Source organism: Diceros bicornis, chromosome 4 (assembly GCF_020826845.1).
Source record: "Diceros bicornis minor isolate mBicDic1 chromosome 4, mDicBic1.mat.cur, whole genome shotgun sequence".
Taxonomy (NCBI): Eukaryota; Metazoa; Chordata; class Mammalia; order Perissodactyla; family Rhinocerotidae; genus Diceros; species Diceros bicornis.
In genome coordinates this window covers 23,561,539-23,587,446 of record NC_080743.1, presented here as the reverse complement: position 1 = coordinate 23,587,446, position 25,908 = coordinate 23,561,539, and positions in this window count along the sequence as shown.

The window sequence follows — 25,908 nt, the reverse complement described above, 5'->3', positions numbered from 1 at the left end:
GGCTCCCCAGGCACTTAACAACTTCGCCAAGACGCTCGGGGGCTGACCTACTGCATTACTTTCCTACGCCAAAGCCAAGAGCCCCGCTTACGTAGAACAGCCTGGCAGTTTGATAACATGTCAGAGGCTCCTGTCTCCCTATGGTGAGGTCACTAGAATCATTTCCCTCCCGAGACCTGGTCGACTGAAATGCAGGTCTGGTAGAAATGAGGGGCCAGCAAGTGAAACATGGAGGAACCAGGGCCACCTCCAATGGTCTTTGGCCTGAAAGGTTTTTTCTAGGTGAAAAGAAGAAAATTGAATGTGAGAACAAAATGATCTTTTAATGCTTCATAACTCAAGCTCTCTGACTTGCCTCAAAAAGAGGGAAATGGTATAAAAGACCAACATCATTGGCTGCCCTCTGCATTTGACTTTTGAAAGGTGCTCCTCAAACATGAATGATCTAGCCCCTGTGCCCAAATAAATGTCATGATTTACAACTCACACTATAGTTGCAAAGCTAATCACCCTTCCCTACTCTAGCTTTATAAGTCTTGGCCGGTTCAACTATTGAAATACCTAGTGCGATAGATTAAAGCACCTCTCAAAGATATATTATTTTGTGTTGTTTTGAAGCAGCACTGAGTGGGTAGGGTCAGCCCCATTCAAAATTCCCAACTGGGCAAAATGTGTGTCCATGGCCCTCCTCTCTCTGTGCTTCCCCCTCACCTCCTTAGCAAACCTCCCTTTCATTCCCACTGATGAACTTCCAAGGTTCCTCCAGCTCTGCTAGTCCCCTTTAGCCATTGAAAAACAAAGCCACTAACTACCTTTGTGTATTTACCTGAGTGAATTAATTTTGTGTTTTGTTGAAACCCAGAGAATTTCCATTTTAAGAGAAGGAAAGAAAGCCAAAGGAATGAATCTTTAGAGTGGAATGTCAGACACCACGACACTTAGATAAAATATAATTTGGGGCAGGGGACTATATTCTCAGCATCCCTAAAGTAGACGAACCAGTCAAGTCAGTACCCATCAGGCAGACCTGGTAAATTTCAGGGCAGGGCACTCTTTCCCCCACACACACATAACTTCCCACTGTGATGTTTTAGGCATAGTGTATAATAGCTCTACCTACCTACTAAGAACCTTATACTAATTAGTTCTAATTAACCTAATACCTGATGCCTGACATACCTGAACTAAATTAACAAAGTCTGGCTGTTCTGGTTATTTTCAAGACCTTATTGCCTTTCCATTCCCCAAAAAGAATATAGCAATGGTTGAAAAAATTTCCAGAAATGATTAAAGAACATGATAGATTCTTTAGAACATCTAAGTTAAAGTTTCATAATTCATTGCTTTTGTAAAGAATTTAATTACCCTGGTTAGCCCTGATTTGTTTCAGCCTAAAGCTTACAAAGCCTTCTTTCCAGTTTGGTCTCCTCCACATATTTGAACCTATAGAGGTGGGAGGGGACACTGAGAAGATTTGTTTTATTTGAGCTTGTGAAAATGATGGCTTTTATCAGTTCAGTGTCATAAGTTTTCTTCCACAAGAAGGAAGAGTATACTTCCTGGTGAGCGATAGTTCTTTATTACATAGAAATCATTCTTAATTCTCAGCAGACAGAGCATTTGAGAAAACAGGGGTATTCTCCCAAGTCACAAAGAATAATGTGATGATCAATATGAGTGACTGTTGTAAGCTTTCGTAGCTCGTTTCAGACCGAGATCCTGAAACACGGGAGAAGAACAATGTCTGCTGGCCAAAGGAGGCCATTGCTGGACGCGGAACACAAACATCCCAAAAGGCAACCAGGACAACCATCACTTTCAAAAATTATATTAAAAGTAATAAGGTAATAGGAATAGGAAATTTAGGCTGTGTTCACTGAATTCACAAAACATTCTCCAAAAAAGAGGGGAATTTCAATTTTCCATTAAGGTTAAAATCTATAATTGTCTGGCATCATTTTCGTGTAGAAAAAAAATCTTTTTTTTCATCTGGATTAGTGTATCTCAATCTGTGTACACATCAGGAACACCTAGGAAACTATGTGGGGTTTTGTTTGTTTGTTTGCTTGTTTTCAAAATATGTGGTAGTACCCCACTACGAATTTATACTGAAATTGAATTTCATAGTCTGGTGTACTTTCAAAAATTCCCGAAGTCAAGTCTGAGATTGACCCCTAATTCAACAACATGAATATAAACCCTTTAACTCTACCTTTGAATGTTGTGATGACCAACTTTCAGATTTAGAACTCACACCTCCCTGACTTGGTATGTGGGGACAAGGAAAGGAAAGAGAGTTTAATGCTGAAGACAACTTGGACAAAGCGAGCACAGGTTAAGGAATTTAGGACCCAAAATAAGAGAAGCAAAGAACTCTGCCTTCTCTTGTCTTCACTCTGCTCTCTTGATTCTCCTCTTGGTATTGCTCCCAGGCCCTATCCCTATGTCTACTCTATAAAGGTTTTTATCCCATGGTCCTCTTACTCCCTTACCCCACATATTTGCCTAGATGGTCTCATCTATCTCCTTGCCTCCAACCCCATATACATTTGACTCCTGAAATAATCTGCTCAGGCTGTTGTAACAAGCTACCACAGACTGGGTGGCTTAAACCACAGACATTTATTTTCTCACAGTCCTGAAGGATAGAAGTCCGAGACAGGATGTTGGCAGGGTTGGTATCTTTTGGGGTCTTTCTCCTTGGCTTGTAGATGGCCATCTTCTCCCTGTGCCTTCAGATGGTCTTCCTGCTGTGTGTCTCTGAGTCCTAATTTCCTCTTCTTGTAAGGACACCAGCCATATTGGAATAGGGCCTACCCTAATAACCTCATTTTAATTTATTACCTCTTTAAAGACTTTATTTCCAAATACAGTCACATTCTGAGGTATCGGGGGGTTAGAATTCCAACATATGAAATTTGGGGGAATACAATTCAGCCCATAACAACTCAAAATTCTCTAACTCTGGATCTACATGATGACTGGCTCATGTATTTGAAGAACTCTCATAGGAAAATCAGAGTCAAGACATCTGTGTTGCGTAAGATATCAAAAGAAGGACAACGTGTGGAAGATAAAGGTTGAAATTTTCAGCCCAAAATAAAGGAAGAATTATGTCACAATGAGAGGGGTCTAGTTTTATGGGCTGCATCCCTTGACAGAATGTCCCCACCACAGGAAGGGCACAGCAGAGGCTGGATGGCTATCCTTTAGGCCTGTCTTCAGGGAAATCCAGCATGGGCCTCCAAGGTCCCTTTTCCTACTTTAATTTGATGACTTTAAGGAAAGAACACAAGCCCACAGGGATTAAATCAAGATGATCAAAATAAAGCAGTAGCAAATCTAAAAGGCATATGCATAGATGAGCATGTAAATGTCGCATAATCAGATATGAGAAAAGTGAGTTTTTTGTAATTCTTAGATTCCCATCCTTCCTGGAGTAATACAATGACAGACAAGGTACAGGTGTGAGTCATTTCAAAAATGCTGAGGCCTAGGGCAAAGCTGGCAGGTAACAGTGGAGCTATACCAACACAGAAGTGTCTTTCCCAGGAGTAAATCCTCATTCAACAAGTGGATGCCATGACAACTTAAATGGAGATTTTCCCAAAGGAATCACAAAGGTCAGAATCCATGCCATTTGACATCAGCTATCTGCCCTAAGCATCAACTTACAAGGGATGTACACAAAAGCCACTGGGGAGGCCATCTGGTAGCATGTGCCAGCATCATTGGGCCAGTTCATTGAGACACACTAATGATTCCAATGTTGGGAAGACCCTGACTCCAGGTCCAATTCTTCCATATACTAGTCAGCTGACGTAAGGTAAGTCCTTGTCTTCTCTGAGACTCAATTTCCTTATCTGTAAAATAGGAATAATATTACCTATCCTGACAGCAAGTTGTGAAATTTGATGAGATCATGTAATTTAACTATGAATTTAACCACACAATTTAATTGAATTCAACTGTGAATTGTAATATCTTATTCAAACATATGGTATTAATATTATTACCATTGTTTTTCTCCTTGCCCCTGGTAACTGCCAATACTGTGTCCTATAAATGCAAGTGATCTCCCTATTAGATGGAACATGGAAGGTTTTGCAGGACACTCTTTAACAACCCAACTCATTCAGAAAGATGCAGACTTCCTAGTCACAATGGGAAAAATAATCTGGGAGAGACATTCATATTCCAAAAGACATTCATATTCCAAAAGGAGTTAGAAATCAACACCAGAAGCTGAAGAATGTGAGAAAGTGAAGAAATTCCATACAACAGAAGGGTAAGTGGTCTTGAGGTTCTTTTCATAGATACTAGTTCCAAACCTTACTATGCATTAAGCTCTATCCAAGGAGCTTATGCAGACTCTCCCTCCCTGGAAACCTTCCCCACCGCCACCCCTGATATGCTGGTTCAGTAGACAATACTTTGAAAAACACTTCCCCAGAGAGTGAATTCAGACCCTCAGAAGAAACACCTCATGCTTCATATAACACTATGGAGGCTCTGCAGTGTAGACCAGACCTGAGATCTACGGGCAGTACCCAGGGGTGACTTCAGTTTCCTTAGCATCCCTCTCCATTATCTCCATCTGCCCACCTCCAAAATATGCCAAAATAAGCATTCAAGCCAAGTAAAAATGTTGTGTTTGCTAGGCAAAGCAGCCTTAAGACAAGGTCCCCGATCCCCCCCACTTCCAGATTGCCACCATAAACCCCTCTATCTAGGAATTTTGGATTTGCCAACTGCCCAGATAGATGAGATCTCCATAGTGTGACAGTGTCAAGTCCCTGCTGAGTTGTCTGAGTCTGCCAAATGTAAACCTGTCTTGGCTTTTTGGGGGACTCCTCCTGACACATTTAGCTCAGAGGAGTGGAGGACCTATGAAACCTCATCCACCCCAACCCACCACCCCTTCTACAGTTTATGTGAGAATAAGTAAGACAGCAAAAATCCAAATCTGGAATATATCTCTAAAGACCATGCAGCCCTAGTAAGAAACTGAGACATTTGTGGGATCCTTTGGAATTCCGATCTCTTCTTTCCCTGCTAATCAGTGTCACTGAGTAAGTGACAAGACCAGTTCTTTCTGGTCATTATCACCCGCCCTTGACATGCTGGACTCACCTGCTACATCTCCAGATCATGCCCAGTCTGTGGGTTCTCCACTGACAGCCTGACCCATCCAAATCCAGGAAAATACTTGGATCAGTGAGAGACTACTAATAGCAGGTGACACTTTACAGCAAACTCTTGTATCCTACACTATTTCTGTCTTCAGTAAGAAGTTTACTTATAATGTGATCAGTAGAGTATACGGAGCACTCTCTTTTATAATATTTTTGTAGGAATCAATACAGTGCAGCCATATTGGTGTCAATAGGTCAAATTCCTTATTTGTCATTATTGAGACTTTTCATTTCTTCATTGAAAAACTATTGGTTTACACCATGCCATTTGACTTCTGGTTCAAACGCTTTCAAAGAAACTGATTTTAAAAAATTCATCTTTGAAAGCCTGACAGTCTAACAGTTGGAAAATCTAAGGCAAGAGCTACCATCTTTAGTACGCTGGACTAAAGATGGGTAAGATGGGAAGGTATTCAGGTAAGTAAGGACAATAATATTAAGTATATGAACATGTTTGCCAACAAAAGCCAGAAGAGCAAATGGAGCAGGCAGTAATAAAAAGTGGGTAAACACATTTTTATTTAAATTTTTAGGGGCCGGCCCCGTGGCTTAGCAGTTAAGTGCGCGGCTCTGCTACTGGCGGCCTGGGTTCGGATCCCGGCGTGCACTGACGCACTGCTTCTCCAGCCATGCTGAGGCGGTGTCCCACATACAGCAACTAGAAGGATGTGCAACTATGACATACAACTATCTACTGGGGCTTTGGGGGAAAAAAAAAGGAGGAGGGGGATTGGCAATAGATGTTAGCTCAGAGCCCGTCTTCCTCAGCAAAAAGAGGAGGATTAGCATGGATGTTAGCTCAGGGCTGATCTTCCTCACAAAAAAACAAACAAACAAAAAAAAATTTTTTTAAAGTACCAGTGTCCTAATACCTTTCCCATCAAAAAAACAAAATGTAGCCACTATTGAAAGGAAAAATGTACGTGTGTGTGTGTGGTACATTAAGGCAAGAGTTCCACTTCAATTTCTGAGTCTCATAAGCAATCATCTTCGTCATCTTTTCATTTGTGCAAGGTTTCACAGTCTACAAAGCACTTTCCCAAATATTATTTGTCCATCTAACATTTATTGAGCTCCTCCTCTCTGCCAAGCATTGTGCTGGACACTAGAGATACAAATGTAAAAAGATAATGCTTGCCTTCAAGAAGTCCATAGACGTAATCTCCTACTCTGAACAAATTCAAGGAAGGGAAAGTCATTGCAAAGATCAGAATGGGACAATGATTTTTTAAGATGCAATTTTTCCCCTAGAATTCCAAAATCCTAGTAATGACAAATGAGAAAAAAAGATCACCAATTTCCCAATATTTTGAGAAAGCCATTTCACTGCTTCTCATTCATTAGACTCTGTTGCTAATCATTTGCGAGTTTCATGCCGTTTAAGGGGGCATCTCTCCTAAGCCTCTCTAAAGGTTTCTAGGGACACCCTAAGACCCACAGGCATCTTCTCTACTTGCCATATGCTGGACTAAAAGGGGGTGGTATTCTTTCTTCTAAATTGTAATAGGTTAGGCATTAGGTTTACAAATAAAGCTTGAGTATATCAATTTAAAAAGCAATTAACGATCACCTATGATGAGTCATGCACTGTGATAGGAATTATAAGAGATGAGGAAAAGCATGCTTCTGACCACAAGGAGCCCAGGACGGGAAAAATAATAAAAAACTAAGTAAAATATACAGCAAATGCTCCACAATAAAAGTAAGGGCTCTAGGGTAGACTTTTTCAGCTGAACTTCCCAACCTTCTTACTAACGTCCCCACCATGCTACACGTGGTGAGGATGAGCATCCGAAACAGACAGTTGCCATGTTTTAGTCCCTGTGTTCTATTTTTATTGAAATTCTTCAAAATTCTACAATAGATTATGAAAATATGTCCTCTGAGCCCTTTAGAAAGCAAGCCAGCCTAATTTTACTTAAAAAAGAAATCACATCAGATTAATCTTCCTATTTTGGTGGGAATATTGAATGAGGTGACTACACAGATTTAGCAAATCTTGACTTGAACAAGAATTCTGAGAAGGTCTCAAGATTTCCTGCTGGTCAAGTTGAAAAATAATTTGTACCAAATGATACCATAACAAGATGAATTCATAATAATTAAGCAACAGTGCCCTAAGGGTGCTGGTCAGCCTTGAGGAAAGTTTCTCAAGACATTCTTTAGCGCTGTGCCCTTAGCCCTGTTTTCTCCAACATGTTACACAATTTGGATGAAGATGTAGAAATTGTGCTCCACCAAAACTCCAATGAATTAAAAAACCTCAGAAGACTTCAAATAACTGGCACTGTACATGGCGCATAGTAAGTATATTGTGATAGTTTCTGTAATGAATGAATGAATGAACAAATGGATTGCATAGGTTTGAAAGAGGAGTTCACCCTAAAAAGATCACATAATGGGATAAATGTAAGGTCCTGCACCAGAGTCTAAAACTAAATACCAAAGTACAACAGAGGAGGGATTTTACTGAGTAGTTTGATTGGGGTAGCCATCAACTGACTTAAAGAAAAATACAACAGTGAGTAGGCTAAATATCATGTCATATGAGAAATAATTTATGTGTGATTATCATCATAATCATAAAACCAAATAAGTGCCAAGTGCTTTACATGCGTTTTCTCATTTAGTTTTCACAACATTTTGCCTGTGAGGCAAGTATTGTTAATATCCCCATTTCACAAATAAGAAAATAAAGGCTGAGAGAGGCCAGGCAATTTGCCCAAAGTGAGAGAGGTGATAGAAGGGGGTAGCCATGAATCTCAGCAAGTCTTCTCTGACTCTAGAGCGTATGTACTTAAGAAGAGGAAACAAATATTAGAAAGACGACCACGTGGACACAGGATTGGAGCAGATTCATACTGGCTTCAGGAGAGAGCACTGGAACCAAAGAATGGAAGTTACTGGGAAAATTGGCTCATTATATGAAAAAATTTACAATAATTCTTTTAGGTGTCTCACACAAATCCCCTCCCATGCATTTCCACACCATTTCAAATCAAATTGACCATTTCCCTGAATGAAGGTGATTACATAAATTGCAAAGAGTTTTCTGTTTTCTGTCTACAAGGGCTCACAGTTCAGATTTTTAAGGTGGTATGTTTCTCCTGGCCACATTTCTATGTTTCTCTATATTTCTGTTCCTATTAACTACTGCACAGATCTGAGTGATTCAAGTATCAAAGATGTTTAGCTTTGACTTTACAAAATATACTCTCTATAGCTGCCCTCGAAAGCCGGGAATTGTTCCTTCCCTTAGTGCCACCTTGAAGCCACAATGGGAGATGTACAAGTCATCCTAGGTTTCAAAAAGAAGCAATCCATTTCCAAGTTGCAATCTACTTGAAATAATCTCCTCAATTACATGGAAGTAATTTACTCTATATTTACTTTCTGCTTTGGACTATCAAATATCTCTTCCTCTCACCCCCAGGGGCAGCAGCTGGGATTAAAACTTCCACTGCTCTCCTGGCTGGGATTGTATTGTTTAACTCTTTCATGCCCACTAAAGAGCAGATGAGTTTTGTACCAAATGAAGTCTCCTCTAACCCTAAGGTGGATTATGACTATAATAACCTTATTTATTTTAGACAATCTATTTCCAAAACTACTTATTGTTTTTAGTACAAATTCTCTAGCACTGAGGCTGATCTATATAAAGCTAAGCAGTTGAAAAGTAAAACATTTAATCAAGTAACAAGTGGACCCATGCAACGCCAAACAGCAAATGTATGTATTGTTTGCTCCAGGGTCAGGGAAAACTCTAGTGGCACTAAACCTAGAGGCCCCCTCGGCTGGGTAAAGTCTCTCTTTCCACCCTACCAGTGGAGGCCACTGGTGCTCAGAGGAGGGTACATTTTGATTTCTAATTCCCCATCCTGGTTGTGGCATTCCAAATCTCTGAGCTTCCTCCCTCTCTGCTTCTTATGGAGAGGAAGAAAAAGGCTTTTCAAATGAATCTCGGCCCCTCACACCCCAGAACTATGGGTGAGCATGACTTTTTGTTTGTTTTTAATAGTAGACTTTATTTTTTAGAGCTGTTTTCAGTTTACAGAAAAACTGAACAGCAAGTACAGAGAGATCCCATATACCCCTGCCGCTGCCCCACCCCCACTCCCATGGTTTCCCCCATCCTTCACACCTGGCTTTGAGCATGACTTTTTGATAGAGCAGTCCAGGTTTGCAGTTCTTAAGTTCCCTGACCTTAAGATGACAAAGAACATGATCAGCCGTTCCAAATAGAGCTCACTCAATCTGAGGCCTTTCTCAGCTGCTGGAACCAGCCATCCCCAGTCCTGAGCTGAGCACTCTCTGAGCTGAGCACAACAACACGAACATGGCCCAGAGGCAGCCTCCCCAACAAATGAGCCAGACAGGGAGCAGGAGGCAGGAAAGGGCTCTGGCAAGACCCTGAGGACAGCAAGTTTCAACAGGGTACTTTTGAAGAGATTGTTGGCGACATTATCTTATTTAATTACAGCGGGATCATCCTAACATGAGTAAACTATTTATTAAAAACAATTCGGCAGACTCGTGGGGCTGTTATCGGTGAAAGTTGCCCCCACAAATTGCTCCGTCCGGGGGTGCTGTGTGTGGATGAACCTCTGCCTGCTGCTTGGTCCTTCTTCTGCACCACCTTTTAATTGCTAATGAATTAAACTTTCCGAGGAGATTAGAATAATGTTGTTCTGTTTGCACACAGACTGCATGACTAACAAGGATGATATAAATAAAACCATTCTGAGCTTTATCTGCGGGTGGACGCACAGTGCCTGCGTTCAAGTGAAGCCTGGGACGGCTCCCACACAAGATTAGGTTGTTATTGCGGGAGCTGAGGCTTGCACACTGTTAAAAGCCTGAGCTAATATGTTCACTTAAGACATTATACCTAATTATGCTATTTGTCAGTAGGGAAACTTGTTCCCCAAATCTTAAACCATCCTGATGCACCGGTATGGGTCTGAGCGCTGTAAATATGCCAAGTAGACTCTGTAGGATTCTGAGCTGTGCCCCATGATGTTTATGAAAATGGGCAAAATCTAGTCCCTGTGCATTCTGTACCCCCAGGACGATCTGTATTTCTTCTTGGTCCTGTAGTTACCATAACAAATCAGTGTGAGGGGAACTGTTTGTGCTTTTATTTTTGGAAACTTACTGCAATCTCTGGAAGAATCTCCTATGAAATACAGAGTTCTCTGGGAGGTGCTGTTTGGGGGTGCTGGTGGGAGGGGGTGTTTATTTATGAGTTTGTTTCAAACTCAAAAAAGGACTGCCCTTGGGGATGTAATGTATACCATGGTGACTATAGTTAATAATACTATATTTTCATATTTGAAAGTTGCTAAAAGAGTTCATAAGAAGAAATTTTTTTGTAACTAATTTTTTTGGTGACAGATGTTAACTAGGCTTATTGTGGTGATTGCTTCGCGTTATATACAAACATAGAATCATTATGTTGTACATCTGAAACTAATATAATGTTATATGTCAATTATCCTCAATTAAAACAAACAAAAAAAAGAACTGCCTTCATGACCAGGAGAAATAACTGATGTCTAGAGTTCTCTGAGTCATAGTTCAGGCTTGGCTCACGACTTTGGGAGAGTTGAGCATCACGTGGTTTGTATTCCTTGTCTGTCAGCAGGTGTGGTGTGCCGTGATAAGAACACTAACCACTGTTTTCACTGTGTGTTAAGTGCACAGAGTCCTTTGTGTGTGTTTGTGTGTGTATCTTCCCCTCTGCCCAACCCATTGATGCAGGGGAAGGAGTTCAAGTCAACCAGGGTAGAAATCCGATGCGCTGGGAGCCCAACACAGGGCCTTTGTCTGTAAATCACTAACCATCAGTCAGGAGGCTTCAAAAATTAACTTAATTTGATTAATCAAAGATTGAAATTACACATCCAGGCCTTAAGAGATCTCATGGTGAACTAAATCTAGTGGGTCATTTCAGACCTCAAATCTTTCCTGTGGCTTCCACGCACAACTCATAATCTCTGGGAGCTTATGAGGCAATCATTCACCCCCAGACATATCTGGACTCTGCCTCCAACAGGTAGAAGCTTGAACCCATGCAGCCAACCCAGCCTCTTTTCATATATATTTCCAAATACCCAAAATCACCCCAAATGTCCCTCTTTTCACTTAACACTCAACATAATCATTTGTTTATTTTTACAATTTTCAACTTGTCTAAAAGTAGCTCATTATTCCCTAAAACAAGATCCTTTTCCCTGCATCCCACATTTCTTCCTATAGGACTCCTGTTCTCCCTTATGTCAGACTTTTAACCAAAGCCTATGTTGCTCACTGCTCCCTGACTTCCAATCTTCACGTTCCCCATTCTCGCTTTCACTGCTCCATGCTCTTATTACCTCAGTTTTCCCAGTCTCTCACCATTCTAATCCATTCAAAAATACTACATTTAGTTTGTTTACATACTCAATTAAGACCTTTTTTACTGTCATATCTGATTCAACTTTTTTCTTTCTTCTGTGTCAATCTGGCTCCAATTTTTTCCCCTGTTATTCAGCCTTTCATCCAGCATCCATCTTTCCATCCATCCATTTCACAAGCATTTAGTGAGCACCTAATGGGCACCAGGCACTGTCTTAAGCATTGGGAATAGGGAGATGAATAATAGAGAATAGTCCCTATTCTCAAGGAGTTCACAGGGGAAGGTGGACATGTATGCATCACATGTGGTTAATTACCTCAGTATGGTACAAACAGTAAGAGAGGAGCAAAGAATGCTCTGGAGGTCCAGAGCAAGGCAGGAGGAAGGCAATCAGGCTATCATCTCCTTCTCCCCAGCCAGGCTAGTCTCCCCTCTGCAACACTAACACCATGCCTTGGCTCATGTCATCCATACTTTACACCTGAAGCGCCCTTTCTGTCCAAATCTTGGCTACGTTACAAGATCATATTCCCTCAGGTTCTAATAATCATCTCCAGCCCATAGTTGCCCGCCCTTGGTGAACGTTTAGACTTACCATTCATAGGGCCCAATTTAGGAGTTGTTTTATACGTGTTGTTTTGACTTCTCAAATAGATTTCGACCTCTAATTTGAGGGCTTATAATTGTGTCTCACACTTCTTTTGTATCCTTCACAAAAGAATGTCGGGAACACAGTAGGCACTCAATTAAAAAGACATCAGATGAGTATTGACATCTAGATTTCCCTGGCCATCTTCCTCCCTTTCATAACATGAGTAACACCACATCTACACATAGCAGGCACTAAATAAAAAGAAGATAGTGTGAGATTAGTAAAGAGCAAGGACTTTGCCGTCAAAGGGATCCAAGTTCAAATCCCAATTCAGCTACCCTGGCTGCTTGACCTTGGGCTAGTTTAGCTTCTCCGAGCCTCAGGTTCCTAAAATGCAAAATGAGGACTAATAATACAAACTATTTCTTTCTAGGGGATGACTAAATGAGTCTGTGTGTGGGGCCGGCCTCATGGCCTAGCGGTTAAGTGCGCGTGCTCTGCTGCTGGCGACCCCGGTTCGGATCCTGGGTGCGCACCCGGTGCACCACTTCTCCGGCCATGCTGAGGCCACGTCCCACATACAGCAACTAGAAGGATGTGCAGCTAGGACATACGACTATCTACTGGGGCTTTGGGGGAAAATAAATAAGTAAATAAATAAAAATTTAAAATGAGTCTGTGTGTGTAAAATCCTGGCACAGTGCTTGCCATGTATTAAGGGACCAAAACATGCTGGATCTTGTCCCCCCCTCTATTCTTCCTCCTCTCTCCATCCCCACCCCTTCGTGTTAGGCACAATTTGGCAAAAAAACAATGGAGACATTTAAAACTTCTCCATCTGTGTGCTTTTGGTTGCAGACAGCACTATAAACTTTTCTCAAGCACCCAACATAAGCCTAGTGAGTACCTACATTGTGTTCATCACACCCAGCTTGTAACAGGGAAAATGTTGGTTTGTGTGTTTTTCACTGTTATTATGTGGGCATAAATGTAATAAGAATTCTGTGATCTTTGAGTTCTATAGTTCTCAAAACCATGTGATACCCAGCTTGAATGTGAGATCCAGGGAAATCCGTGTATATTCTTCTACCCCAGGAAGGGTTAAACATTCCCACGACCAAAAGACTCAGTGTCCTAACTCTAAATGGCATGGGAACATGGCCTGGCAAAGCTGAAGGCCATTGCATTATACAATTACCTATTTACTGGAGACAGTATATTTAATAACTAATCATCTAATCCAATAGTACTGAAGAATATCAGACTGAAAGGTCAAGTGTTTAAGATTAGGGAAAAAGCAGCCTTAAAAGTACATTTAAACAAGCCTCACAGATCAACAAGTCAGCCTTACATCCTACCACGCCACCCCTGCTCCCAGGCGTTTAGGGGCTCAGAAATGTCACTATCTTTCAAATTCAGAAAATTTATTATAGCCTCTCCTCATAGGGGTTTTATTCCACAAGGTCTCTTAGTTAGCAGTTTAAGATGATTATTTCACCTTGTGTAATGGCATATTTGCTCTATGAAGAAAACTGTTGCACTAGGAGCTTTTCAATATATTCTTTTTTTTTTTTTTTTTTTGAGGAAGATCAGCCCTGAGCTAACATCCATGCTAATCCTCCTCTTTTTGCTGAGGAAGACCAGCTCTGAGCTAACATCTATTGCCAATCCTCCTCCTTTTTTTTTCCCCAAAGCCCCAGTAGATAGGTGTATGTCATAGTTGCACATCCTTCTGGTTGCTGTATGTGGGACGTGGCCTCAGCATGGCCGAAGAAGCGGTGCGTCGGTGCTCGCCCAGGATCCGAACCCGGGCCGCCAGTAGTGGAGCGCGCGCACTTAACCGCTAAGCCGTGGGGCCGGCCCTCAATATACTCTTAATGAGAGCTTTTGCCCAAAATGTTATTTTTGCCTTAAGACTTTCTTGTGACAAGTTCTGTTTGCATCCATTTGTTTTCACTCTTCTGGACCTCTTTCTCAGAGGCCTAAGTGGTCATCATTCCTAGAGAATTTCATGGTACAAATTCTTCATTTTGTAAGTTCCTAAAACCTCATCTTGAAAAGTCACCCTTTATTTCTCACTTCTGAAAGCCTGAATGGACACTCTTCCCCATTCTTTAATAAAGGAAAACTCTTGTCACAGTTCAAATTCCATAGAGGAATCCCTTGAAGAATTGCCATGTGGTGTTGACTCTTCAACATCTGATGATGCAAACTTGGCCAGCAAGACATTTATTTTATTGCAGATATTTGAGTTCTTTTTCTTGATGTTTTCATAAGTTGCTCTCACTTCAGTCCCCTGGTGGCTTCAAATCTTGGTACATCGCTCACAATTTCTTAGAGTTGAATATCTTTGGAGAAAGATCTAGATATCCCCTTTTCTTTCAGGAAAAACAAAAATATAAAAACCCTGTAGCCATCAGGATAGAATGGGTTCTGCTGAGATAACAAATTAACCCTGAAATCCCAGTGGATTATCAAGACAAAGGCTTATTTTTTTGTTGTGTAGCATATTCATCACAGGTTAGTGAGATCTTCTGTTCATGTGGTTACTCAGGGACCCGGGTTGAGGGAGGTTACACCATCTGGTCATGTCTCCACAGCAGATGGAGGAGGAGACAAGGGGGATCTCATCAGCACCATTCTACGCCTTGACCCAGAATGGACATCATTCCACTTCAGCTTACAAACTATTAGCTAGAACTAGTCACAGGTCCCCCTGCGTTCCAGGAAATGTGGTCTTCTCTATGTGCAACAACAAGAGGAGAACCAGATATTGATGAGAACCAGAAATGCCATACACAAACACACACCCACACCTACACATCACCACTGTCTACGTTAAGATTTTACGCCTCAAGAAGAGTGAAATCAACAGAAAAGGTTGAATGCAAAGGAAGTCTCTAAGCCTAGATACCCAGTGGATCCAGAATAACCAAAACAGAACTAAAAGACTTATTGTGGCTTTTGTCAAGATGAATGCAAATTCTCTTAATTCCTTGATTTTTTTCAACATTTTGTTCTAAGATTTTTTTGTCAAGGTTTTACATTTTGAGTAATAAAAAAATTTCCAAGGAGAAAGATTGATGCTCACTAATTTTAAAGTGTGAGGTCAATTACCTACTTTGATCACATCAAATTCCCTAACAAATCCCAAGTTCCTGTGTGGGAGGTTGGGCTCTTTAGTTTACTTATCTCCATCAGTTCCCTTGGCTTGCTTCTCTTTGTTCCGAAGACACATTCAGGTTCAAAATAGTGCCCAACACTGCACCTGGCATATAATGGATGTTCAGTGTATATAACAATGCTATATATAACAATATTAATAACAATAACAATTATTATATTAATAACAATAATTGTTATTAATATAACAATAATAACAAATGAATGAGGGTGAAATTAGAAGCATCTGTACCAAGAGCATTTACACAAACTTCTAGACTTATACTCAATGCACAATAACAAAATCCAAAATCAATGTGTCTTATCTATTGCATATAAGTAATGCCAAGGGCAGTACTGATTGCAATACAAGAACAATTAAAAGAAAGACAGAAATTTTTTTGTTGTCCTCCAATTTTGGATCTGTCCCCATTCCCTTTCCCATTTGCACAGATTCTTATGATATTCTTTTCATTTCTCAAGGAGACAACGTCACCCTAGCCTCACACCACGGAATGCAGCTCTGCTATCTTCGTTGCCTGTCTGAAGGGAAGAAGCCACCAGCCTTCCTTGGAACCTGAGGACCTATTGCAAATAATTGTGAATCTACAATCTTAGCAGAAGAAAATGCTGACCAGAATTGTGCAGTGTTGGAGGAGCCTGACTTATAACTCAGCCATTCTCTGCTACTTATATAAAAGCGAAGTCATGTTAGAAAAGAAGCCAGTATGAGGCTGAACGCTCTCCATTGCAATTGGACTTTTCCTTGAGCGTAAAAATAAATGAGGCCTAACATGAACTGAGTAGTGTTCTGTGCCAGGCAGTGTGCCAAAGTAGTTGTGCAAGATGGGAAGAAAATATTAAACTATTTATTTCTGTTTATTTTGTAATCTCATTATTTAATTTCCATTTTGTATATTTTATAATTTACATAATACATAGTATAATGGTACCTGTGTAAAATAAATATATAACCCACGCACACATATGTTGAGTACATAAATGGCAGTTTGCTCAGTTTTTTAACTGATGAGATAGGATGATGATGATGATGATTCCCATTTACAGACAGAAGAGAAAAGTAAGGCTTAAAGAAGGTAAAATGACTCGTCCAAATGTCAAAGCTGGTACATGGCAGGGCTGGAACCAAACTATCTGATTCCAAAGTCTATATTGTCTGGCATGATCATTAAAGGAATTCCTTGTGTTCAAAGACTGGTGCTTGAACACCAAGCTCATTTGTGCCTGCAGAAATGCCAGCCTCTGGAGCAGAAGAAACTCCATACTTTGATCATCTTCCACAGTAAATTAGGAGAAAAAGAAGAAGAAAAGAAACCGAGGATACCAAAGCCAGACAGGCACTAGGTAGTAAATGCAAAAGAATTTAGAGAAAGCAAAAATCAAAGGGAAATGTCACAACATTTGGTCCGACACTCTATTCCTCACCCATCCCCTTAATGTCTTTCTACGGAAATCAGATTCCTGGCACAGGCAATCCATTGTTTGAACATGCGGTAATGGACACATCCAGATTCCTAGCACCCGGGAGTTGAGAGGCAATCAACAGGAATTGAGACACTTAGAGCTTCATCTTCTGCTGATTGAGCACGGAGGGGTCTGTATCCCCATGTGGTCCCTAAAAGCTACACCCACGGGAGAAACATTTTACGTTGTTCCAGATACTTGGAGCTATGTCAGTTTTTATGGTTGTTATCTTCAATTTTCTTAACTAGTAATGAGTGATCCTCGTGTTAAACCGAAAAGCACTAGACGCTCTGTAGGACATTCATTACGGAAGGCTTTGAAGCTTAGGAAGAAGTTCAGAGTTTAGGGAAAAAATTGTAAAACAAGTCTATATTGTACACATTTAAAAAAAAATAAAAAGTGCAATGGAATTCCTTTATAAGTAACCAAGTTTTTCAGGACATCTTTGAGGCAGTGATAAAGATTTAATTTTTTTAAATCGCTATCAAACCCCTTTCTGCAGCATTTGCATAAGTTCTCAAACAATGGGACTGTTTTCATGTAAATTTCTTTTCAGGGAGATTCCTGCTTTCTGAAAGCAGTGTAACTGTAGCTGAGTTATATAAAGCAACATTTTATTGCCTCCTGCGGAAGATGCTTTGTACTAATGATCTGAAAACTGGTGTTTCATGCTTGGTATTAGCTGATCTGCGGTTCAAAATGTGAAGAGAAAGAGGAGCTTTTATTTTTAGTTAATTACTTCTGACTAAGATGGTGGGAGCGCTTCCCAGAACTTCCTGGATCTCTGGAATCCAGAAACCCACTACAAAACCTAAAGGAAGCAGCTGACCCCATCACAGGAGTGACCGCAGGAAAAAAAGAAAAGCGATTCACCAACACACGCCTGATTTCAGTGAGAAATTTTTCTGTGTTTCAGAAATCTGACTCTTTTCTCTAACTGCCCTTGTCACCTTGCTCGCTAGAAAAAAAGAGACCAAAAATCAGCGTGAATATGTAAAAAGTGAGGTTTGTAGGAACTACAGAAATAGACCTGGCTGCCCCATAGGGAACAAAGCTTTCACTCCTCTGAGACTTCGCTGTGAAAAAGAAACAACTCTGTCCGTTTTGAGGTTTTTCCCCAGATATTTGTATCTGAAAATTATAGTAAATCAATTAGTCTTTCTCCCCTGCCCCGTGTCTCTTTCCTTGTTTCTCAAGGACCACTGAGTTCTCTAATTCCCGAGTACTCCTAGGGCGGTTCAGCTTGCCCTGAATTTGAATTCTTGAATGAATAGAATTTTTTGTGGTTGTTTTCTCAAACTCATATTAACTCCTCTATACAATCACAGAGAACACTGCTCCTTGATCGTGTTTGAGTTTCAAAGAGAAAAAGCTCATACCAGTTTAGATTACCCACAGTCCTCAACACACGCTACAAGAAGATATCAGTCCTGATGGCAGAGTGCAGGACAGAACTATGTCATCTGCTTTAATCATTTGCTATCAAATATCAGTTATCTTCATCTTACCTGCGGTCCTGCATACTTTTGTGTAACTGAATATTGACCGTACCAGGAAGAATTCAAGGATTTTGCTTTTTAGTAAATACTGTTAGAAATGAAACGTTTCATGTTGTTCAGGCACTGTGCGTTTCCTCCTCAAGGCTCAAAAAGCCACCACTCCAGCAGCTTTTAGCTTAGGCTAATGGGTTTCCTCCTTGCCACCACTCCCTGCATACCCACACATCCCTTCCATTCCACCTTTATTTTTTATTTTTCTATGACCAAAGGACTCCATTTGGACACTTGGGAAAAGTCGAGGAGCACTCCGAGGGAGCTGAGCAGTGGGAAGAAGTGAGCTGGCATGGGACCCCAATTACACATTCTGTGTATGTGTCTTCCTTTACTCTCGGGATTCCTGATGTATTCCTGGGAAAGCACATACAACAAGGCCAAGATGTCTTCATCTTCTGTCAAAGCCAGGCCTCAACTACAGTGTGATGGAAGCCCTGGATTTCCGCGGCCAGCCGGTCAGAACGCATCAACAGCTGCGGCCAAGCAGGGCCGAGGCGGGAAATGGGAGGTGTCGGAAGCCAAGGGGGCCGAGCCTGCAGCTCTGTGTGTCACTGCAGCAGAGAGAGAGGCCGGGGCCCGAGGAAACCCCAGCAGCAAGGGAAAAACAGATTGACTCTCAGTGACTCATTTAGCTCCTGGATTGGACAGATCTCTCCCCTGCTGGCAATTTGGCTCTGCATCAATAGTTCGGATACCAGGCTGAATAGCTTAAAATAATTAGGGGAAAAAATCTGCAAAACTGCTAGCCATCCAACTCTTTACTCTGTGCTGAAAGACACAGGACAAATGACATCGAGGTTATTAAATATGAAGTCACTGGATTTGCTGCCCATTTGGTCCAAAAGCAGAAAACTGGATAAAACTCAAATTTATGATTCAGAGTAGATGGCCTCTTTATCCTTGAGGCAGTCCATGAATTTTGGCTGGGCAGGTACTGTGACATGTGGAAATAATGTGGGGGGAAATGGGGGACAAACGATGCTGATTTTGCCCCCACTCAGTTTCCACCCCCTGGGGAAAAGAAAAAAATGAAAATGTCAATAAAGAGTATGAATGAGAAGAGAAATGGAATCTGAGCCCAGAGTTTAGTAGCTGGCAGTTTAAACTTTATATACTTTAGGCCGACAGGCGGCTGGATTTCCTGTACTTTATATCCAATGTACAAAAACAGAAGCAACAGGCTCATTTGGTATCAGTAAAGGTCAGTTAAAATTATAGAGACATCCTTTGGAGCAAATCCCCAGTCTTGTATTTGCATATTTATGAACTAGAGATTATGACAGGCCATTCCATTTATTAGAGCAGTGCTGCTATAGTTAATAGTCTGTCAGCATTTCCATTATAAACCCCGTTTTTCAGTGTTTTAATATCTCAGCTGTTAGAAATCACATCAGGCTGAAAAGTGGTCTTCAGCCTCTCCAGGCCACAGCGGGGTGAGCTGCTGGTGGTGGTGATGGGGCTCTGAACCCAACGAAGGCACTTAAATCAAGCCAAGGATTTTCACGTTGGACATTAACGGTAAATATAAAATCAAGGGTTTGGGGAAGGGTTGTTGAATTCTCCTCCTCGTCCACCAGGTCAAATCTTCTTTCCCCTGTTCTTGGGATCCTTGTCAGTATCAGAACTTTCATTCTCTGTTTAAGAGGAAGACCGTTTGGGATTTTAGTTGCAAAGATTCCAAGTTTTAACTTTACAAAAGTAGTCTCCTCCCACTGCATGGGAACTGGGGGGAGAAAAAGAGCACCAGAGTCAAGCAAAGATGCTGGAGGCATTCATTCATTCATTCATAAGGAATTGGCTCACAGGATCATGGAGGCTGGCAAGTTCAAATTTTGTAGGGTCGACCGGCAGGCTGGAGACTCAGGGAGGAGCTGATATTGCAGTTCAAGTCTGAAGGCAATCTGCTGGCAGAATTCCTTCTTCCTCGAGGGAGGTCAGTCTTTTACTTAAGACCTTCAACTGGTTAGATGAGGCCCACCCATGTTATGGCCATAAAACTAACCATTGCAAAGGGTAATCTGCTTTACTCAAAGTCTACTGATATAAATATTAACCTCATTTTAAAAAATACCTTCACAGCAACATCCAGACGTGTTTGATCAAATATCTGGGTACTGTGGCCTAATCAAGTTGCCATGTAAAATTATCCATAACAGACATGAAAAACATCATGTATTAAGCATCTCCTATATATCAAATCCTGGGTTTGACCCTGGCAATACAAAATTAATGACACAGTCCTTGTCCTCAAGGGTCTTATGGTCTACCATATTACTGCTACCAAGATTTCACAACAAAGTTACAGGGCCTGACAGAATCAATAGCTGGTTCCATCCTTTGCTTTCTCTTTTAAATGACTCAGCGTTCTCTCCAGCAGAGACATGCTGGTGGGCGTGCTTTCAGCTGCATTCTCAGGAGAAGGCACTGGTATCTAGGGACTCCTTATCACACAGGAAGACAGCCTGCTCTTTCCAAACCAAATTCTTGTCATTTTGACCTGACACAAATCTGGCAAGTAACTCAGTGATATTCGAAGCTCCCTTGGGATTTGAGGAGATATTGGAATAAGCGGAAAGACAAAATAGGTTGCCTTCTCATTAATAAGTCATTCACACAAAAAAAATGAGTGTTGACTCCAGTTATATGGCTCCCTGATACATTTCAGGAGGAGCCCCACAAAGGTATCCACACCTGGACAACCTCCATGGGGCAGGTTGAAAATTCCCACACTACTTGGTGGATTCTCCCTCCACAGAACTACACACGGGACCCAGTGACCTTCATCAGGTTACTACCTGCAGGACAGTGTGACCCTAGGCAATCCCCATGTGCATAGCCAGCTCTGCGTGCTGTCTCAGATTTTGAGAGCTGCCTTATGTAACAGAAGCAATTCTCCCCAGCCTCTCCTCTATGTTTCTTTCTTGGAGTCAGTGACCTTTATTTTACTCACTTAAGATGTGTCATACTCCTGGACACACAGAATGGGGTTTTGAAGTCATGAGGCAGAGAATGTCACCACTGTATCACTCAATTTTACTTTATGAAAAACTTTAAAAATAAATCTAAATACACAAATTACAGATGCCGCTATTGTTGTTTGCTGGCTGGGAGTAAAAAAAAAGGCTATTGGATAAGAAGGCCAAAATGTGCCAATTCAGTCTCCTGAAAGTGTAGCCCTATATCCTATCAAGAGACGCAACATTCCGTCTAAGGTACACTCGCCCTCGGTGCCTATGAGCTTGGTTCTGCTTTACTTCCACCCTTTAGATTCCCATGAAATGAACGGGACTTAAGTAAGTGCTTTCAGCAGCGTCTTTGAATGAGAAGAACAATTACGTAATGAGACATACACCAGGATGTGTGTCATAACAGCATGCCTCGCTGGGCCAGGCTGATGGCCAAGAACCACCTCGTCATGCTGTTATATTACAAGAACATATGCCCTCAAGGCATGTTGAAATTATTTTGAGGATTTCTAAAGGAAAATTTACAGATCAAAGGAGAATCAACTTAACAAAACAATAAAATCAACAATTTTTAGAAGTCTGATTGTGATCCCGAAAGATAACAAGGTACACCTAACCTGAGAAAACCTATAGCGTAAAATTCAAACATTGTGTTACGCTCACTAATGCCATCGTAGGACTCAAGATGACAGGACGCCAATAAGGGAAAAACCAGGAGCCGGACATTCAGCTGACGTGACTCTCCTCAGAGCTGGCCGGAATTCTGACTAACGTGGGCCCATTTCGCAACCAAGAAAGTTTCAGCTCTTTACAGCCTCCCCTTCCCAACGAAGAGACATCCCAAAGGCGTTTCAGACTCACCGCACTTTGAACGTCTTTCCTGCTGTTCTGATAGTCATCAAATCAAAAAATAATCCAGAAATGGGAGAGGCTGAGACTTCATTTTTCAGTTGACCCTCCTCAATGGCGCTTTCCGTCAAGTGAAAGTATGTGCTGGGATGAAGTTCCCACACCTTAGTTTTAGAGTACAACACATAGATACATTATAAAGTTCCAATATCTTATTTTTGTGTATATGCAAGCTAATTACATTTCCATCTCTTCTAATTCTTCTAACTCATTTAGCAGGAACAAAACCTCATGGGCCAACGATAAGTCAGTATGAGACGAGGGAGACATGGGAGGGACATTGTTGCGATTTATAAAATTGGTTTGTCATTTCTTAGATGAAATTGTATCCACTTCATAATCAATGGAAGTTATTATATCAAGGCAAATATAGAGGCACATGCCCAAGGTACTCCAAATCTACAACCAATGCTTTGTTTTTTTATTATGTTATTAGAGCCTTAAGGTATAGAAGCTTTGCCTGTTATTGTTATGGACTGAATTGTATCCCCCCAAAATTACTATGTTGAAATCTTAACCCCCAGTACCTGAGAATGTAACTGTATTTGGAGATAAGGTCTTTAAAGAGGTAATTAAGTTAAATGAAGCTGTTAGGATAGGCCCTAATCCAATAGGACTGGTGTCCTTGTAAGAAGAGGAAATTTGGACACACAGAGAGACACCAGACAGAAGGACAACCACGTGAGGACACAGCAAGACGGAAGCCATCTGTCAGCCAAGGAGAGAAGCCTCAGAAGAAACCAAACCTGCCAACACCTTGATCTTGGACTTCAAGGCTCCAGAATTGTGAGAAAATAAATGTCTGTTGGTTAAGCCACCTACTCTGTGGTATCTTGTTATGGCAGCCCTAGTAAACTAATATAGTTACTAATTTATTAATTCAACAAACATTTTTTGGACAATGGGTCTACATTGTTTTTGGGATCAGCGTCTACCAAACAAGTAATTTTGACAGGACATGCAGAGGAAAGGCACTGAACATAGGTGTGGGTTTGAAGCTGTTATGTATATGGCACCCCCAAAATGCCATTTGTAAGCTGATTTTGAATATTTCCAGTGATCCTAAAGAATATCTGCTGAATATTTTATAATGATCAAAAGTATTCAATGAGTCAACAAATCGCCTGTAAATAATGACTCCAATTTCACATATAAACCCACTCTAAATCCCCACTGAGTTAAATTTGAGCTAGTACCTACAGGGTTATTGGTACTTCCCAGTAGTTTGCTAGAACCAGCTCATACCCACTCTCGAGAGCAATTATGCACATCTCTTCTTAACTCCATGTTCAGTAATATCACGTGAGTAGCTTGAAATCGGCCATGGTGGGAGTGTTTACACCTCAGAAAGTGTGAAAGACCACACAGCAAGTCCCCCTCATCCAGAGCCTGTTGTTAACCCTTTGCCAGCACACCATGCATCAGGGTGAGCCCCTGTCCACAGGAGAGCTCAAAGACATTTAGAAAGTGAATCCATACTGAGAAAATGCTACAAGGGTAAAGAGGAATATAAAAATATAGGGGTAAAAAATAAAGTGGAAGATTCTGCTCTTAAGCTAGAGCAGTGATTCTAAAACGTTTTGGCCTGCACCCAAATCACCAGGAGACGTAGGGTGGGGCAAGGGATTTGCTTTTCTAACAAGTTCCCAGGTAAGGCTTACCGCGCTTTGAGAATCGCTGTGTTACATTGCTGGTGTGGCCATCTCTCCCACTGCCAGCCCAGCTCCTCTGCTTGCCACCTGGTTGAGGAGAGGGTGGAGTTGCTTGACAGGTGGAGCTAATTCTTTTGGATCAGCAGCTCTTGGTAAAGGAAATCAATGGCCATGCATAAACAACGTTTGAGCTCAAGCCCAGTGAAATGCTCCCTGGGGACCCACACGCCGCTCACAGCTGGGAGGCAGCACTGCCCAACATTGTCCCAGTCTGTGAAAATAACACATGCCAAACACCTTCGTCTAGTCCTGAATGTGTTTATAATATGCCCACATAGAAGATGATTTGACCCCAAAGGCTTGAGTCAGCCCTTGTGGGAAGATACAATGGTAGAGCTGCAGGAAGCTATTTGTCTGGGAAGGCAGGACCCCATGAAGACAGGGGGAGCTGTTATTCATACTTGGATTACCACAAGGCAAACCATGTCCCCAAAACATTACTACAGGCCACAAAGAGGAGGAGAAAGCTAAATGACACAACTGGTGAGGTGGGTATATAGTAACTTAGTCTCGTAAAATATGAAGAATTCCGTTGTGTTCCCATTTCTTACCTTCTATAATGCTGAAGATCTGAAATTCGGTTGCAAATCAATTGGCAATTTTTTTTCAAATTACCTTCTCAAAAAACAAACATTAAAACTGAGTATAGGTTGAAGTTTGGCTCTTTTATAAATAGGCAGCTGGTGACAACACTGTCAGAAATGAAAAATCGTAGATGGTTAATAAGAAATTGTTCAAAGAAATGATTCTTGCCAAACAAAACATCGATGAGATTGAAAATAATTTTCATTGACAAAGCATGTGCCTGTTGGGCATTCTGGAGGAATGTGATGGGAATAAACTTGATTGAACCTTGAGTTTCTACTTGTTGGGTCAGATCTTCCTGCTAAATCCCTCCCTGTCAAAATGCTGTTTTGCTTTTCCTAGCTGCTCTAGCCACACCCCCTCACAAACCATGTTATGGGAATGAGAGGATTGCATTGTAAATGAGTTCCTGGGTTGCTCAAGAAATAGTTTGGGCTATAATTTTAAAAAGTCTTCTGCTCACCCAGTCCTCAGTGAGAAGTTGAACCAAAAGAAAAAAGAAATTAACCTCAAAAGCAAACTTTGGAATCAATACAAACACGGAAGCTATGTGCACACCATGTTGTCAGCATTTCCTGAAGAGCTGTGTGTGGGCTTCACCGCTCTTGGATGATAATCTGGAAATGATAAAGATCTCTTGTATGTATTTTATGGTGGTAAAGGTCTAATAATAAAGTATTACAAATGTCAATAATGCGTTAATTGTAAATGAGAACAATAATATGATACTATTTTTCCAACTGCATATTAGCAAAATAATTTTTAAGGAAGAACAGTATTTGGTAAGGAAATGAGGAAATAGGTGAACTCTCAAATTCACTTGGTGCAAGTATAAACTGAAACAATCTTTTTGGAGGACAAGTTGGCAGTGTCTATCAAAATTCCAAATATACTTATCCTATGAGGCAGCAGAGTGTAGGAGTTAAGCAGACTCTGGATTCAGAGAGTCTGGGTTCCAATCTCAGCTTTACCACTTAGAGCTGAGACCTCAAGCAAGTTACTCAACCTCTTTGAGCCTAAGTTTATCATCTGCAAAATGGAGATAATAATAGTATCTATATTATTGTCACAGGAATGGAAAAGTTGGTATTTGTTAAGTGTTTACAATGGTGCCTGGCACATAGGAAGCACCATGTAACCTAAAACCCCAATTCTAGAAAAATATTCTACAAAAATTCTAGCCAAATGTCTAAGTTCAATGCAACACTGCTCCTCACAGCATATAAATGGAAACTACCTCTAGATGTCCGTTACTAAGAAAATATGTAAATAAATCATGGTACATCGTGTGATTGAATAGTTTACAGCCCTTTAAATAATGAGATAGAGCTACATGTACCCCAAGTACAAAA